Raw genomic sequence first — 17090 nt, 5'->3', positions numbered from 1 at the left:
GAAGGACGAAGCCAGGCGACGGAGGGGGTGAAAAGGGAGGCATGAGAAGGGCCAGGAGGAGGGTGGGAGAACGAACCAATCAGGGCGCGGGACTGGGGAAGGAGGCGCGGCGTTGACCATGTATGGGAAACAACGGGGCGGGGAAAAGGGGGAAACTATTCCAGGCGCTGAGAGACGAGAGAGAAACAACCCCGGAGGCGGTGCTCGCGCTTGCTTGCTGCTGCTGCTGCTTCTGCGTTCGCTGCTCCGGTGAAAGGAGCTGCTGCTGCTGCGGAGTGAGCCAGGGGTGCAGCCACACCTGCAACAGCTGCGTCGCCCGCATCGCCAGACCGACTCTCAGGTAGGCGAGCGCGCCGACAGCAGCAGCAGCAGCAACCCTGCTGCAGCCAGCGCCGCTTCGCCCGCCGCTTGTGCGGGGTGGAAGAAGCAGAGCTGGGCTATCTCTCTTTTTAAAATAGGATAGTTATTTTCAGCGCTTTTGAAACGGCAGCGGCGCAAGGGGTTGCGTTTGGCGGTGTTCTCAAAAAGATTTTTTTAAAAAGGTCCCCTTGCTGCTCAAAAGAACGGCACGCTGCTCCTTTTTCTTTTATCGCGGATGCCAGATGTTTCAGCCAAACAACTTAAGCCACTTTCGATCTCTTAGGAAATGCCGCCTCGGTTTCGTAGACGCGGCTTTGCGAATCCCTCCGAGGCACTGATAAAGAGCCGCGGCTGTTTTCTTCCCTCTGGTGCCTGAGAGGGTGTATATATATTCTTGTGTCCGCATATTATGCAAACGAGACGCGTTTCCTCAGAAACAAAAGCCAAACTAAGCCCCGCGATCTTTTCTTTCTCTTCCTCATCGGGATTTTGGCCAATGCTCGATTTCTCTGAGTCGTTAGAGAAAATGCTCCTTTTACTCGAAGGGAGTCTCGTTTTCACCCATTGCCATTCTCCGTAAGCGGCGATTCACATGTGCTCTTTGCTGGGAGTCATTCAGACAATGCTGCCATTTACTGTAAGAGATGTGCAGAACTTTAAAATGTAACGCTGGGAAGTAGCATTTTAGTGTTCGTGGGTGCGTCTCTCTGTGTGTGACAGAGGCGCTATTATTGCTGCCTCTTAATATGTATCACCTTAGATTCGGCGTTCTTGATATTTGTTCGAGATGCTATCTGTGTTAATTTCATACCTTTCTCCTCCTACGGTGCCTTTTGCTGCAAAGCATCAGGGTTTCTCTTAATGAACTGTTTTTGAAACATGTTGGACATTTTCTATTGAATCCTTGTGTACAGTATATTGAATATCAGTCCAGTAAAAGTATCCCCAGCCTATAGGCATTGTATATTTTCATGTCTATTGATAGAAACTGAAATCGGTGGCAGTTTTGCCATTGACTTCAAGTGCATCATTGTTTAGTAGTTCTAGCTGCTGTTAAAAGAAGAAAATGAAAGTGAGTTCTCAAACTGTATATTAAACAATCTTACCAACAATAGAAAATGAGGTGATGTAGTGATCTAGAGGGGATGAATTATGCAGTTTTAACAAGCCATCCACATTTGGGTCTCCAGTACACTTAAGGTTATAATTCTCTGTATGCTGTTTTAGGAGTATGCCCCATTCAACACAGAGGGGTTTACTTCTGTGTAGAGACCTGGTTGTGTGCTGAGAAACTTGGATCTGCAGCCTAATTCTGGAAATGTTTACTCAGAAGAAGGCCCTTCTGAATTCATTGGGACATACTTCTGGATAAGTGTGCAGAGATTTATTCCTATTAATCAGTGAGTCTGCTTTATAGTATGCTTCCAATTATATAATCTGCATGTCTCTAGATGGTTGCTAATGCATGCCGCTTGCAGATACGAGACCCATCTTTGATTGGAAGTTTCACGTTTCATGTAAAATTGCAGAACCAAAAGTTGGAGTTTAAAATTAAGCCAGGGGAAAGAGAATCGGGAATCTTTCATACCAGTTGCATCAGATGATTGACCCTGTCAACCAGTGGTGATAATGGAGAACTACTCTGCAGAAAATCTGTGTTACCTTTGAAACTGCTGCCTTTGAAACTACTGCCTCTGTACAGTGCAAGTGAGACTTCAGCTATATTGGACAGCAGCATAGTGTGCCATCATTCATCACTTTTCCCCATTTGTCAAAGGGTAAGAAGCAAGAGCGTTATGAAATGCATCTGAATGTTACGCCCTCTTAAGAAGAAAAATCTCCTTAACTTTCTAGTCTTCACATTTTTCCCTTTCTTCCCATAGTTAATCACAGAGCGCTTCTCAGCATTGTGTTCTGTGATGCTACTTGTAGGCTAAAGGTGAAGTAATCCTATGACAGAGAAATGCAGACATTTCAAGTTTCCCAGCGTTGTGTTTTTCGGAGCAGTCCATGAGATTATGAGAAGATTTCAAGTGTTGAGAGGAGCAGATGTTGACATTTTCTTAAGCTTGACAATTTACGCTTCCAAACTGGATTTAAGCCAAAATAATAATAGGAAACCAATGTCAGTAGTGCCTAGGTGAAAATTAAAGATTGACTAGGATTTTGTTTTGGAAGTTTCTGTTTTTTGTTTTGTTTTTTTAAGGTGTAATCCTAAATGTGTTTACTTCAGGCGATGTCCTTATCCCAAACCATTGGTCCGTCTAGTCCAATATTTCTACACTGGAAGTAGCATTCAAAGGTTTCAGACACCTACTTGGTGATGCCAGTGATTGAACCTGTTACCTTCAGCTTGTGGAACAGATGTACCACTGAGCTACAGCCCTTCCACATAGTAAATAAGCTCAGATCAGTTCAGCAGAACTTATTCCCTTAGGATGCAGCCAATTTATATTCTGAAACCTTTCATGCAGTGGTGAGTAAAGCTCTGTACATCATTAACAAATGTAATTGTTGTGTCTGTGAAATTACTTTGGAGTAACTGATGAATTGCAGCACTTGGACCGGCCCATTTGTTTTGCTGTACTCCTCTAAAATGCACTGCCCTTTATATTCACTCTGACATTGTATACACTTTGTCAGATGCCAAAAATTCTCCTAATTATACAGGCTTTCCGAGAAAGATGAGTTGACCAGCAGGCAATATCAGATTTCTTCTGGAAACTTGTTTTTCTGTCTCGTTTTTACTGTATTTTCAGTGTTGTACGCCTCAGTGATATTTGCTAATATTTAACAGTCTTCAGGATTTCCAAATACTCCCTTTGAACATAGCAGTGGGTGCAGTGGTCTATATGCCTGGTCCTGAGTATGTATGTGCCAGTGCCACAAGGTTTTGAGGATTAGGTCATAGTTCATATTTTGGTGCTTAGATTATGCTTTGTATTCATGTTCCCCACTCCAGCTTTTGGGGCCCATATCTTACATTCCCACAAGTTTCTGACTGCTGCTGCCTTTGGTTTATCTTTTTTTTTACTAATCGTGCACAAAATGAATTGTAATAAGCATACGGAAGACAGGTGAACTCAGTAGTGGTGACACATCCAGAGCTCTTGCGTTCGGTCCTGCTTGTAGGTTTCCCATGGGCATCTGGTTGGTTGCTGGGAGAACACAATGCTGGACTTAGATGAGTCTTCTGCCCGCAGATCTTTTCTTAGGTTGCTGTCCAGTGATGGGCGCATGTGCAGCAACATGCAGAACCTCCATCCAGTGCCTTTGCATTGGCCAACTTGAGCTTGCATAAGAGCAACAATAAGGAGTTCATCTTTCTGCTCAATCAGGGTAGCTCTGAATGTAGCTACTTCTCTGTCCAATTCATGCCTGTGATCTCAGAATAATGGGAGGTCACCTAAGTCCCGCCTTTCATAACCTCGCGCCTCTGGCTGTTGTTGGACAACATCCCCAGCCAGCATAGCCAGTGGTCAAGGATGATAGGAGCAGTAGTCCAGCAACAACAAAATCCCTGATGGATGGCCCTACAGCCTCTGCACCTCCACATAGCAAAGCCCATGGCCTCTCAAAGTGGTCTGTTCCAACGTTGGACTCTTCTTCCTGTTAGGTCATTTAGACACAGGGTGTGTTCGGACATGGGGAATATTGCATTCGTTTTCCTGGTTGTAGTGCTAGCATTTCTGTTCCATTTTCTAATGTCCTTTCACACTACAATATACCTGTTGGGTTATGCAGCTGCAGCTTTTGATCCCAATATAATGCCATGCTGCAGCTAAATTTCATTTTGCAATGTTGTATTATTTTATTGTTGTTAGCCGCCCTGAGCACGGCCTCGGCTGGGGAGGGCGGGATATAAATAAAAAAAATATTTATTATTATTATTAACTAAACATCGGTAGGCACTTTCTGTCACTAATGGGTGTTAATTGGACAGCATCACTCTCTCCCAAGTTTTCCGCATATGTGTGCTTCTGTTCCCCCATGAAAATTGCAGGAAAGAACTGCATGCTTCTATCCCACAGTTCTATCTCTTGTTCTGGTTTAAGGGGTCTGCCAGCTGTTTCCCCCCCTTAGAATCAAATACCAGCGAAATCAGCCCTGCATATATATATATGTCCTTAGTTTCCCTGAAGTGCAGTTTACATCATGTGAACGCTCAAACATAATGCAGAAATGAACAAGTTAGGGAACCATCAGAGGAAATGGAATAAACTTCTGTGTGAATGCAGCCGAAATTTGCTTCCACTTATTAGTTCTAGTCCTGCTGTACAAGCATTGGAGAATAAGCCTTCTCAATCTCCTGCATGACAAATGCTGTAGCTTTGAAGACAGCATGAAGTAGGTTTTTATTATGACATGAGCGTTTATAAATTGCTACCTGATTAAAGAAATCTTAGTGGGTTAGTTATATGAGTTTTGATTAATTGTGAATATTGATGACTAAATTATTGATTAAATCTGCACACACTTACACATGAACAAAAGGCATAGTCCTGAAGGCAGAAAACCAAACTTATAGGTGATGCACCCATGATTTGTAGAAAGCACTGTTTTAACTTTACTACATCAGGGAATGCCATTTCTATGATGGCAGCCCCCAGCTACCATTTTTGTAAATATTTGAATTTTTAAAAACCCCAGTCCTGCCCATAAGGCAGGGCATCATCAGTTTTCATATTGATCAGCTGAACACCGAAGTTCTACAATAAACCTCTGTTTCTGTAGGATTCCATACTTCACACCTTCTGTGTTGGATTTAGACTTCCCCTTCCATCCATGGAAGGATGCAAAAGCCACTGGAGCAAGGAGTGGAGGTGCTTTTTAACCTTTATCCCTTTCGCAATTCCCACCTTCGTTTCCCACACCGTTCTGGAGGGTCGCTTAACCATGCAGAGCAGATTCTTAGGAGGTACGGGACTGAATCCAGTGCTGTGTGCATGGGGTTTGGCTTGAACAATGGAGCATCTCCCTCTTCTCCTTGTTCAACCCCAAAATCTGCTCCAGGTGATCTCCTCCAACACTCTGGAGCACAGAAAGGAGGAGAGGAGAGAGACGTTTCCTTGCACAGGCAGAAGTCTGTTTCACAAGCAGAATGACAGTGTGCAATGCAACCTTCAGAAAGGGGCAAAAATTGTTTCTCTCTACCACCTAGTACACTTGCAGAAGTGACTTGTTCTCCTGCCAAGTCTGGATCCAACCCTCTCTCTTTGTAGTAACACATAGGTGTCCCACTGAGGCAGGATATTATGTTCCTTTTATCTTTCATTCCTATTTACAGGAGATCCAAGGAGTCCCTAAGGCACACTGAACACACAAACGCACACCAGAACTGCCTCCCTCCCATCTACTGCAGCTTCTTGAGTTGTATCGGAAGCTTTTCTAAAGGTCCCCCGAGTTTTTGAGCAGGGCTTGTTGTCTGGAGTGAAAGTCTGCAGTCAGAAGTAGGAGAGGAGTGCATGCAAGCTTCGTTCTGCCTTCAGATGTTCCCCATGTGGCCTTTTGGATCCCAGCCCCTTTATGCTTGCCTTTTAAAGTTTATCCTAAAGCTCAAAATATCAATTGAGCATCACAATCCTAAGCATGTTTTCTCAGGAAGTGTGTCTCATTGACTTGCATGGCTTATTGGCTCCAGCTCGTGATATCAAGGGGAGAGCTTAACTTCAAGCTCGGATTCAGACAATGCGCTAAGTCAAACCTTGGCTTCGCTCAGCACACCAGGGTGTTTTCAGATGTAGAGAATATTGCTTAGTTTCCCTGATTATTATACTATTCTATCCTGTTCACTAATGTTCCTACTACCACACCAGTACCTGTTGCTTTATGGAACGGCGGCTTTTTGACTGATATGCTGCACTAAAAGTAATTCACACCAGTGATCGTGATGTGACGCAACAAACATCATTGGCTGAGATCTCTGTTCCCCAACCATTTCCACACGTTTGTGCTTGTGTTCCCCCACAATTCCCCCATTAAAACAGCAGGAAAAAAACAGTGTACTGCCCCAGATTTTGGCACTTTACTCCAGCCATTTTCCTGGATATGGGGGCTGCAAACAGATTTGTTCAGGAATCAAATAACACGGAAACGTGTTCTATATTCTATTACTTTCCTCCTGCAATTCTGGGGGCTAATGAGATTGCAAACAGATTTTTTTCTGAAAGCTATTGGCATGGAAGTGAGCTCAGGGTTCGAAATTAGGGCACCAGACTACACCTTTTTTAACAATATTTTCCCACCTCTCTCTCCTCCCCCTGCTTCCCACCGCTATCCGCCTTATCGCTTAAATATTCGTTCCAGATTTCTTCATAATTATCCATTCTTATTTTGCGTCGACATGCAATTCGTTCGTATGTAGCTAATCTGTCCATATTATCAATCCATGTGCTCAATGGAATCTTTTTGCGGCTCTTCCAATTCTTTTATAATAGTGTGAAGAAACTGTCTTCTTTTGTGTGAATTGGGTCCATTTGCATTATTATTTCCTTTATGCGTAGTAGCCTGGGAAAGCCCTTGTATCCCACATGGCATAGAAAGCTAGTACCTATGTGCATGGTGTGAGCTGCTGCAGGTCAGAAAGATGCATTGGGCCATAAGGATCAAAAATATTATGTCCTGGTGCTTACCACTGTAGAGCAAAAGAACAGGGGTGGGTGCGGTCCCATTCACATCTGCCTGGAAGCGCATGTGTTGAATTCAGGCTTATTTCTGGGCATAGGGTTGCACAATCAATGTGTATAATCAGCCAGTGTTCCCAAGCAAAGTGTTGATTATCTTTCCCAGAGGGAAGTGGCAGAATTATTAAGCCTGGTGGCATACACTGTAAGACGAAATTCAATTATTCTTCTCTTCCTCTCTTAACAGGCAAAGGAAAGAGAAAATAACTTGGCTTGCCTCAAGGCTTAAGTGCAGCGTAGCAATTCCTCCCATAGGCGTGTTTATTGTTTCTCCCGGTTGCTCAGTGTGGTAAAGCAAGATCCTGTCCCCTCTAACCAGCAGGGTGCAAACAAATGCTCTCAACCAATTGCAAACCAAACAACATCATAAAAGTGTTAAGTAATTGTGAGGAAAGGGCATGCAAATAAGGAAAGCGCTATTTTATTTTAAAAAGCATTGATTGTCTCCCAGGTAGTCTGACCGTTACTAGTAGTACTGCTCCAAAAATCCCACCCCCCAAAAAAACTATTCGCCATCAGTTAATGAGGAAATAAATTGTATTTGAAACTATAATATAAATTGTATTTGAGAATATAAAGGAAATTCTCATGTGTCAAGTGCAGGTTTGTGTCATGCTTTCCTTACTTCTGAAGTCACCAGCCGGTATTTGTGGGCATCATTGCTTTCATTCTACTACTTATGTCACTGATCTGTATGCTGTAGTCAGCCTTCCTGGGTGCCTGTACTTCAGTCAAGGCCCAGGGGAAGACATCAAAAGGTAACTCCAACCACAGGGCTTTTTCAGGTCAGGTGGTGTATGCAGCCAGGGAGTCTGCAGTGTCTGGGCAAATGTTTGCTGGGACAAACACACACACACACACGCACACGCACACACCATCCTTGGTCGCCTTACAATAATAATACATGCTCAGAACCCACACTGACCAAAATGCTAAAGATTTTTTGAGTGCCCCATTCATAAACATTTATTTATTTAACTCATTTATGAATTGCTTCCTGTGAGTCATCTTGAATCAATTTACTACTCCATAAAAACCTATATAAAATCAGTTAAAACAACTGCATATATAAAAACATTTTTTTAAAAAACCACTGTTACATGTAAAACAAGAAACAACAATTGCATATATAAAATCAATTTCAAATCTAATACAGGGACCAACTGGGATAGCAATCTCCATTTAGGCTTGTTGAAAGGAGATGAATAGAACTTTTGATAAACTGGAGGAGGGATTTCGGCACCTCACTTGTTATTAGTTAGATGCTTGTTTCGAAACCCTGACAGACCAGTATTTGCTTTCTTTTTAAACTCATAACACAACTCGGAGCACCCTCTAGTTCTGCTTGACATAAATTCAAAGAAATCACAGCTCTCTTATATAAGGAAGGATAATGCCCAGGGTGTGTTGAAGCATAAAGACAGCCTAGTAACCTGTAGATCCCTGCCCAGAATCTTTAAATCAAAGTACTGTAATACTTAATTGAGATGAAATTTCCAAAAAAATGCTGAAGCTTCGGAGAGTTTCTGGGAAACTCCATCTGAAACACTGCATCTGAGGAGTGTAATTGGTGGGCAGGGATTTTTGCATTGTGGGTGTCCCTTAGGCATATAATAGCAACCACATGCATTAATAGTAATTTCAAAACTGTTGTGAATTGATGCTGAGTATTGAGGCTGATCACCGAAGAATTGATGCTTTTGAATTATGGTGCTGGAGGAGACACTTGAGAGTCCCATAGACTGCAAGAAGATCAAACCTATCCATTCTTAAGGAAATGACCCCTGGGTGCTCTCTGGAAGGACAGATCCTGAAGCTGAGGCTCCAATACTTTGGCCACCTCATGAGAAGAGAAGACTCCCTGGAAAAGACCCTGATGTTGGGAAAGATGGAGAGCACAAGGAGAAGGGGACAACAGAGGACAAGATGGTTGGACAGTGTTCTCGAAGCTACTAACATGAGTTTGACCAAATTGCAGGAGGCAGTGGAAGACAGGAGTGCCTGGCGTGCTCTGGTCCATGGTCCATGGGGTCACAAAGAGTCAGACACAACTAAACGACTAAACAACAACAATTGCAGTTGCACAGAAAGGCCACCTTGTACCAAGTCATTATGGTATTTTTTTTTCACACAAAGGAAATAGGTGGGTGTGGGTGGGTGCATCTTTCCCTCAGCCCTGCCAAAAGTCGTATTGTTTTTTTAATGCTCCTCCTTACTAATGAGAGTATTTGGCAGTGCCCAGTTGTGCATGCTGTGTAAAAGATAAGGCAGATGTTCTTTTTGGAGTGAGGCTTAATGTTTCATAAGTTCAGGAAAGCCTAGAATCAGGATTTTAAAGAGCAAATTGATTTGCGTGATTTGATGAGTGTATTGGCAGCCGTAATGTCCTCCTCCTCTTAATAGCTTTGTTTGTTACTTTCCATTAGTTTGAACGAAACAAGGATGGCAGATTCTGTTCTGCTTGCTCTGATGATTCAACTAATTTTAATAAATCAAAGCTATACATGTGGCAGAAATGAATTGATTCTCCTAGCTAACAAATGGACAGAGATTACCAAATTCACTCTTTTTTTTTCATAACAAGGGCCTTATATTGTTAACCTGTTGGTATATTGCATGCCTCCAAAGGGGTATATATGGGTCATACCAATGAATGGGGCTTAGTTCAAACATAAAAGGAAAACTGTTTTGCATAAGAGAGCTGAGGGGAACATTTGGCTTGTATGCTACCTCCCCTTTTTTTCTGTGCCCAGAAGAAGTAGCTAATCTTCAAACTACAGTTTGCTGTGATTTCCAGGCTCACAACTGTGGTTTGCTTTAACCACAGCTACTGAAGATAAACCAGGGGAACAAACCATGGTTTCAGATCATGATTTGTTCTTGCTATCCCTATTTTTAGCACACTGCAGTTCCCCAAGTTTGGTTATCACAGTGTACTACTGTTAGCTAACATAAAGTCAAAATAGGAAAGTTTAAAAATCTTCCTTGTGGGCATAAAGTTGGAAGAGCAGAGCAGCATTTAAGCCCAGGGTCTGCCACAACCTGTTCACAATCTAAACAGTGGTTTCCAAATGCATCTGAACCAAACTCCCATATGGTTGGGTGGGGTTTGAAGTCAGTCACCGCTAATTCTGACTCAAGACAAGTGTGTTGGGTAATTTTCAAAGTTCCTGTTCCACTAACGCAAAATACTTCCACTTGTGGAATGGAACCTTCACCTTCTCTCCCCTACAGCCCCCCATAAACCTTCAAAATTACGTCTAGAGGGTTGGGGGATTCTCCAGAGCTGATTTTTGGGGCACAAGCAAAGTTCCACTTACAGAGCATTGGACACGCCTGTAACACCTCAAACTCTAATGCACACTTGTATCTCTTCCATAGTCCTTGTTCATCAACTGACTTGGAGGAACTATGGAAACTCGATTCTAGGTTTTGGAAGGGAAGTGTCCGAAAGATAATTTCAGTTAGATTTAATAACATGAAACGCCTTAAGTAGGTTGGCTTTGCAGTCACCAGAGGAGTACATTAATCTTAACATTTTCCTGCCTCGTGTGAAAATGTGTAATGGAACTGCTTCCTCTTTAGATTTGCGAGATGCCAAATTTTAATCCTTAAATTCTCCTCAGGTAACTGATGAAATATAGAACATAAACTCGGCAATAAATCTGAGTAATAAGATACACTATACAACTTGTATACCTGTGGCTGTCTCATTCCAGCGCTGCTTTAATCAATATTTCTACACTGCTCAGGTTTTATAGGAGAACTTTCCGTTCTGCCTCAGCTGCGTGAAACCCCAATCCTGAACATTTCCAAGAGCATGGCGGCGCCCCTGTCCTGCCATAAAAACATATTGGTTTCCAGATACGTCGATGCAGTGGGCATTAGAGTGAAACTGCACATCATGCACAAGCCAGGACTCCACAGACCGCACTGGCCCTGCGACATACCCCTTTTCTTGCAGGAATAAGTCCTTGGACTCTGATAATGCCCCTTGCTTGCCTGGATGAAGGATAAAAAGGAATGTGTGTAGATATTAGGTTATGGTACAGTGGTAAAATGTACAGTTATACCTCGGGTTGCGACCGCTGTGGGTTGCATGTTTTTGGGTTATGGACGCGCCAAACCCAGAAGTACCAGAACAGGTTATTTCCAGGTTTCGGCGCATGCGCAGAAGCACTAAATTGTGCTTTGCACAGAAGCGCCGAATCGCATCATGCGCCTATGCAGATGCGGCGCTGCAGGTTGCGAAAGCTGCAGGTTGTGAACGTGCCTCCTGTACGGATCACGTTCGCAACCTGAGGTTCCACTGTACATTTAATGCCCTGTCCACTTTCCCCCTCTGGCTCCACCCACCAATGGTGTGCGGCCCTCGGAAGGGAACCTGGCCCTCTGGCTGAAAAAAGGTCCTCCACTCCTTCTTTTAGAAAAAGGGTGGTATATAAAGGAACCAAACAAATACTACATTATGATGAGATAAACTCTGCATCCTCCCTCTGGCAGAAGGCAAGACTTCTGATGTCTGCTTCTGCCGCCCGGAAATAGATCTCTGCTGGTGCATCAAGGGAAGGGTACTTAGGCATGATAAAAAGCCTCCCAGCTCTCTGTTCTGTTTCATGAGCGCAGCTTTCTGCCCACTGAGGTTGCAGAGCCTTAATGTCCTTGATCTCATGTAGCATTCACAAGTAGTTTGATGGGAGCGACTAGGCACGCGTGGCCGAAATCTCTTTTTAGATTATTCGTCTTAGATGTGTTTTTTTCTCAAGACTGGTATGAACGCTGCAGGCATGTTTATGAATCATGCATTCTGAGAGGTGGTGGTTGGTTGTTTAGTCCATAATTCAAAGACACAATTCATTCACAGTTCACCACGGGGTCCTTAATAGCTGGCAGGTGTCTGAGTGGAACCAATTCCTGCCCATATGAATTATCAGTTGGACTCACGGCTGGTTGGAATTCACTCGCACACCCATGTGATTGAACATTTTTTCCTAGAGAATGGGTGGGTCCAGCCTCCAAGCATCTCTGCTTAGCCCCCAAGCCATGCCACCTCCTCAGGTCCCTCACTCACTCACTCTCACACTCACACACACACTTCCCTGACCTTGATCTGCATTCTCAGGTGCATTTGAATGGCTGAAAAATATCATTGAATTGTGATCATTCTTCTTGTTTACTTGGATGAAACTGCAGAGGTATATTTATGCGTGTAATTTTTTTTGACTTTGCAATGTTGTTTATTATGCAGATGTGAGCCACACCCCTTACTCCACCCACTTCTTGACTCCAGCCCTACCTGCCACTTGCATATGTCTCCCTCTGGCTGAACAAGTTTCCCCCACCCCTGAACTAGAGGAACCTTCCTCAAGCTTAGGTCTCCAGATGTTGTTGTGGGACTTCAGATGCCATCATCGCTGACCACTGGCCATCCTGGCTGGGGATGATAGAGGTGCATGTCCAGCAATATATGGGGATGTCCAAGGTCGAGGAAGACTGATCTAGAGAATGTTCACTCTGGGATTCCTTCCCATTTCACTGTAACTTCCTTGTTCTTCTCTGCTGCTGCGTATTGAAGAAGCAGCGAGGCCATACTGGAAGAGCGTTGGAAAGGAACTCTCTGCAAATGGGACTTCATTTCTGGTTTCCCATGTGAAGAGTCACTTAGGTGGATTCCCAGAAAGTCATCGAGGGCTTCCCAAACTTGGGTCTCTAGCTCTTTTTGGACTACAACTCCCATTTTCCTGTAGTTAGTAGGAGCAGTGGTCAGGGATGATGGGAACTGTAGTCCCAAAACAACTGGAGACCCAAGTTTGGGTCTAGATTTTTAGGATATGGTGGCCTCCAGTGAAAACTCATTGCCATCCTAATTTTGCTGAGTGTCTGAAAGCTCCTTTTCCATCTGCATTGGGAAGGTTTGGAACATAAAACTACACACTCTCACTGTTATAAACAAGTGCTCTAGATTTGCAGGCTATTCCACTGCATCAGTTAGTGGAAGGAAGCGAGTGAATTCCTGCATAATCTTTCATAGGCAGCTCAAGAGGACAAGTTTATTTAGGCTTCAATAATGGTTAACACAACTCCTTTGGATCACGAGAGTGACACACAACCAGTAGTCTGTCTAAGAAGAAATACTGAAACCTGGCTGTCGGCCACTGAACTAGTTCTGCATTGATTTACAATTATAGTTTAATTCTTCTTTTGACCGTTGATTCCTACATGAGATTTGGATGCATATGTCCTCTGTGGACATATTTTTTTTTGTTCTTCCCACAACCATCAAATATCACTTTGGGCACATATATTTAAAATGATAGTCCAACGTTGCCTTCTGGCAATCTCCTTTTCAATATTGGACGAACTGATGCTGCTTGTTCTTAGTGATTCAACACTACAGCTAATATGAATTAATACTTAATTTAATTGACTCTGTAAATCTGCTTTTCTGGAATACATTTTCCCTGCTCATATTAAAGCAAGATTTAGAGCAATTATCTGCTATGTATCTCACACATTAAATTAGGATGTGTACAGGCATTTTAGTTTATTTTTTGGTGGGGAGTCAGTGTGGTTTTTCACATCCTGGCCTGACTCTGACATCATAGCCTATGTGACACATACATGTAATTTCTCCCAGCTGTGAAATCCATTTCCTCCTGCTTCTTCCATTCACACTGGTGAGTTGAACCAAACTGGAATGATGTACTTCTCTCTGTGCCTCCAGAAAATGGAATGGGTTAAGTTTTTTTTTTAAAAAACCCACAAAAATCCTGTTTTAGTGATGTGTCTTGACATTCTAGTAAAGATATCAGTGTGGTTAACCAGTGAGCAGGCTCTGTGTGTATATATAGTCAATCAGGATCACATGCGCATTTAATTTGTGCAAATTCAATGTTGCACGCTCCGCTGCAGCTTCATCCCAGATCCATTCAAGCCTTTTTCTTCTGCCTGTGTCTTTCTGTCTGCATCCCTCCTCCCTTCCGAACTCCCTGTACTGTCCTCCCAGTACGTTTCTGAGCACAATTCAATGTGTTGGTGTTGACCTTTAAAGCCCTAAATGGCCTCGGTCCAGTATCTGGACCGATGAAGGAGCATCTCCACCCCCATCGTTCTGCCCGGACACTGAGGTCCAGCGCCGAGGGCCTTCTGGCGGTTCCCTTAATGCGAGAAGCCAAGTTACAGGGAACGAGGCAGAGGGCCTTCTCGGTAGTGGCACCCACCCTGTGGAACGCCCTCCCACCACATGTCAAAGAGTACAACAACTACCAGACTTTTAGAAGACATCTGAAGGCAGCCCCCTTTAGGGAAGCTTTTAATGTTTAATGCATTACTGTATTTTAATATTTTGTTGGAAGCCGCCCAGAGTGGCTGGGGAAACCCAGCCAGATGGTGAGGTATAAATAATAAATTATTATTAATAACAATAATAATAATCATCATCATCATCATCTAGATAGCTTAGAATCATAGAATCATAGAGTTGGAAGAGACCACAAGGGTCATCGAGTCCAACCCCCTGCCAAGCAGGAAACACCATCAGAGCACTCCTGACATATGGTTGTCAAGCCTCTGCTTAAAGGCCTCCAAAGAAGGAGACTCCACCACACTCCTTGGCAGCAAATTCCACTGTCGAACAGCTCTTACTGTCAGGAAGTTCTTCCTAATGTTGAGGTGGAATCTTCTTTCTTGTAGTTTGGATCCATTGCTCCGTGTCCGCTTCTCTGGAGCAGCAGAAAACAACCTTTCTCCCTCCTCTATGTGACATCCTTTTATATATTTGAACATGGCTATCATATCACCCCTTAACCTCCTCTTCTCCAGGCTAAACATGCCCAGCTCCCTTAGCCGATCCTCATAAGGCATTGTTTCCAGGCCTTTGACCATTTTGGTTGCCCTCCTCTGGACACGTTCTAGTTTGTCAGTGTCCTTCTTGAACTGTGGTGCCCAGAACTGGACACAGTACTCCAGGTGAGGTCTGACCAGAGCAGAATACAGTGGCACTATAACTTCCCTTGATCTAGATGCTATACTCCTATTGATGCAGCCCAGAATTGCATTGGCTTTTTTAGCTGCCGCGTCACACTGTTGGCTCATGTTAAGTTTGTGGTCAACCAAGACTCCTAGATCCTTTTCACATGTACTGCTCTCAAGCCAGGTGTCACCCATCTTGTATTTGTGCCTCTCATTTTTTTTGCCCAAGTGCAATACTTTACATTTCTCCCTGTTAAAATTCATCTTGTTTGTTTTGGCCCAGTTCTCTAATCTGTCAAGGTCGTTTTGAAGTGTGATCCTGTCTTCTGGGGTGTTAGCCACCCCTCCCAGTTTGGTGTCATCTGCAAATTTGATCAGGATGCCCTTGAGTCCATCATCCAAGTCGTTGATAAAGATGTTGAATAAAACCGGGCCCAAGACAGAACCCTGTGGCACCCCACTAGTCACTCTTCTCCAGGATGAAGAGGAACCATTGATGAGCACCCTTTGGGTCCGGTCAGTCAGCCAGTTACAAATCCACTGAGTGGTAGCATAGTCAAGACCGCATTTTACCAGCTTCTTTACAAGAATATCATGGGGCACCTTGTCAAATGCCTTGCTGAAATCAAGGTAGACTACATCCACTGCGTTCCCTTCATCTACCAGGCTTGTAATTCTGTCAAAAAATGAGATCAGGTTAGTCTGACATGACTTATTTTTCAGAAATCCATGCTGACTATTGGTGATCACAGCATTCCTTTCTAGGTGCTCACAGATTGTTTGCTTAATGATCTGCTCCAGAATCTTCCCTGGTATTGATGTTAGACTGACTGGGCGGTAATTATTTGGGTCCTCTCTTTTCCCCTTTTTGAAAATAGGGACAACATTTGCCCTCCTCCAGTCTGCCGGGACTTCGCCTGTTCTCCAGGAATTCTCAAAGATGACTGCCAGTGGTTCTGAGATCACATCTGCCAGTTCTTTTAATACTCTTGGATGCAGTTCATCTGGCCCTGGAGACTTGAATACATCTAAACTTGCCAAGTATTCTTGTACTATCTCCTTAGTTATTCTGGGCTGTGTTTTCTCTGCTGAATCATTTCCTCCAAATTCTTCAGGTCGGGCATTGTTTTCTTTATCGGAGAAGACTGAGGCAAAGAAGGCATTGAGGAGTTCAGCCCTTTCTGTGTCCCCTGTTTGCATTTCACCATCTTCTCCTCTGAGTGACCCCACTGTTTCTTTGTTCTTCCTTTTGCTACGAACATACCCATAGAAGCCTTTTTTGTTGCTTTTAACCTCTCTAGCAAGCCTGAGTTCATTCTGTGCTTTAGCTTTTCTGACTTTGTGTCTACACGTGCTGGCTATTTGTTTGAATTCCTCTTTGGTGGTTTCCCCCCTTTTCCATTTTTTGTACACATCCTTTTTTAATCTTAACTCAGTTAAAAGTTCTTTAGATAGCCACCCTGGCTTCTTTAGGCACCTTCCATGTTTCCGTCTCATTGGTATTGCCCGAAGTTGTGCTTTTACTATCTCCCTCTTAACAAACTCCCAGCCATCATGAACTCCCTTTCCTTTTAGCATTACTGTCCATGGGATCTCACCCAGCACTTCCCTAAGTTTTATGAAGTCGGCTTTCTTAAAGTCAAGAAATTGAGTCCTAGTATGCTTGGCTGCTCCTTTCCGTTGTATAGTAAACTTCAGAAGAGTATGATCACTTGCGCCTAATGATCCTTCCACTTCTACCCCATTAACCAGGTCATCGACATTGGTTAGGACCAGATCTAAAATGGCTGTTCCTCTTGTTGCTTCTCCCACTTTCTGGACAATGAAGTTGTCTGCAAGGCCAGTGAGGAATCTGTTTGACCTTATGCTCTTGGCTGAGTTTGACATCCAACAAATATCTGGGTAATTGAAGTCCCCCATTACTACTATCTCCCTTCCTTTTGCATGCTTGGCCATCTGTTCCAGGAAGGCATCATCTATGTCCTCCGTTTGGCTTGGGGATCTATAGTAAACTCCCACAATGAGGTCACTATTATTCTTCTCTCCCTTAATTTTGACCCAAATGCTCTCACTTTG

At 43.5% G+C, this 17090-nt stretch overlaps 1 protein-coding gene and 1 long non-coding RNA gene across 2 annotated transcripts in view; both read left to right on the top strand.

The window, feature by feature from the left end:
* The window catches only part of LOC310678534, a 241139-nt gene that overhangs the window by 43227 nt on the left and 180822 nt on the right, over positions 1–17090 (top strand). The gene's annotated exons all lie outside the window — the stretch shown is intronic.
* SERPINI1 (serpin family I member 1) overlaps positions 149–17090 on the top strand; it is a 101831-nt gene continuing 84889 nt past the window's right edge. Inside the window, exon 1 of the mRNA XM_083442390.1 lies at positions 149–340. The gene's annotated coding sequence lies outside the window, so the exon portion shown is untranslated. The remainder of the gene's footprint in view (positions 341–17090) is intronic.

This window comes from Podarcis tiliguerta (assembly GCF_965153285.1).
Source record: "Podarcis tiliguerta genome assembly, chromosome: 5".
NCBI lineage: Eukaryota > Metazoa > Chordata > Lepidosauria > Squamata > Lacertidae > Podarcis > Podarcis tiliguerta.
This window is presented reverse-complemented; position numbering and strand designations above follow the sequence as displayed.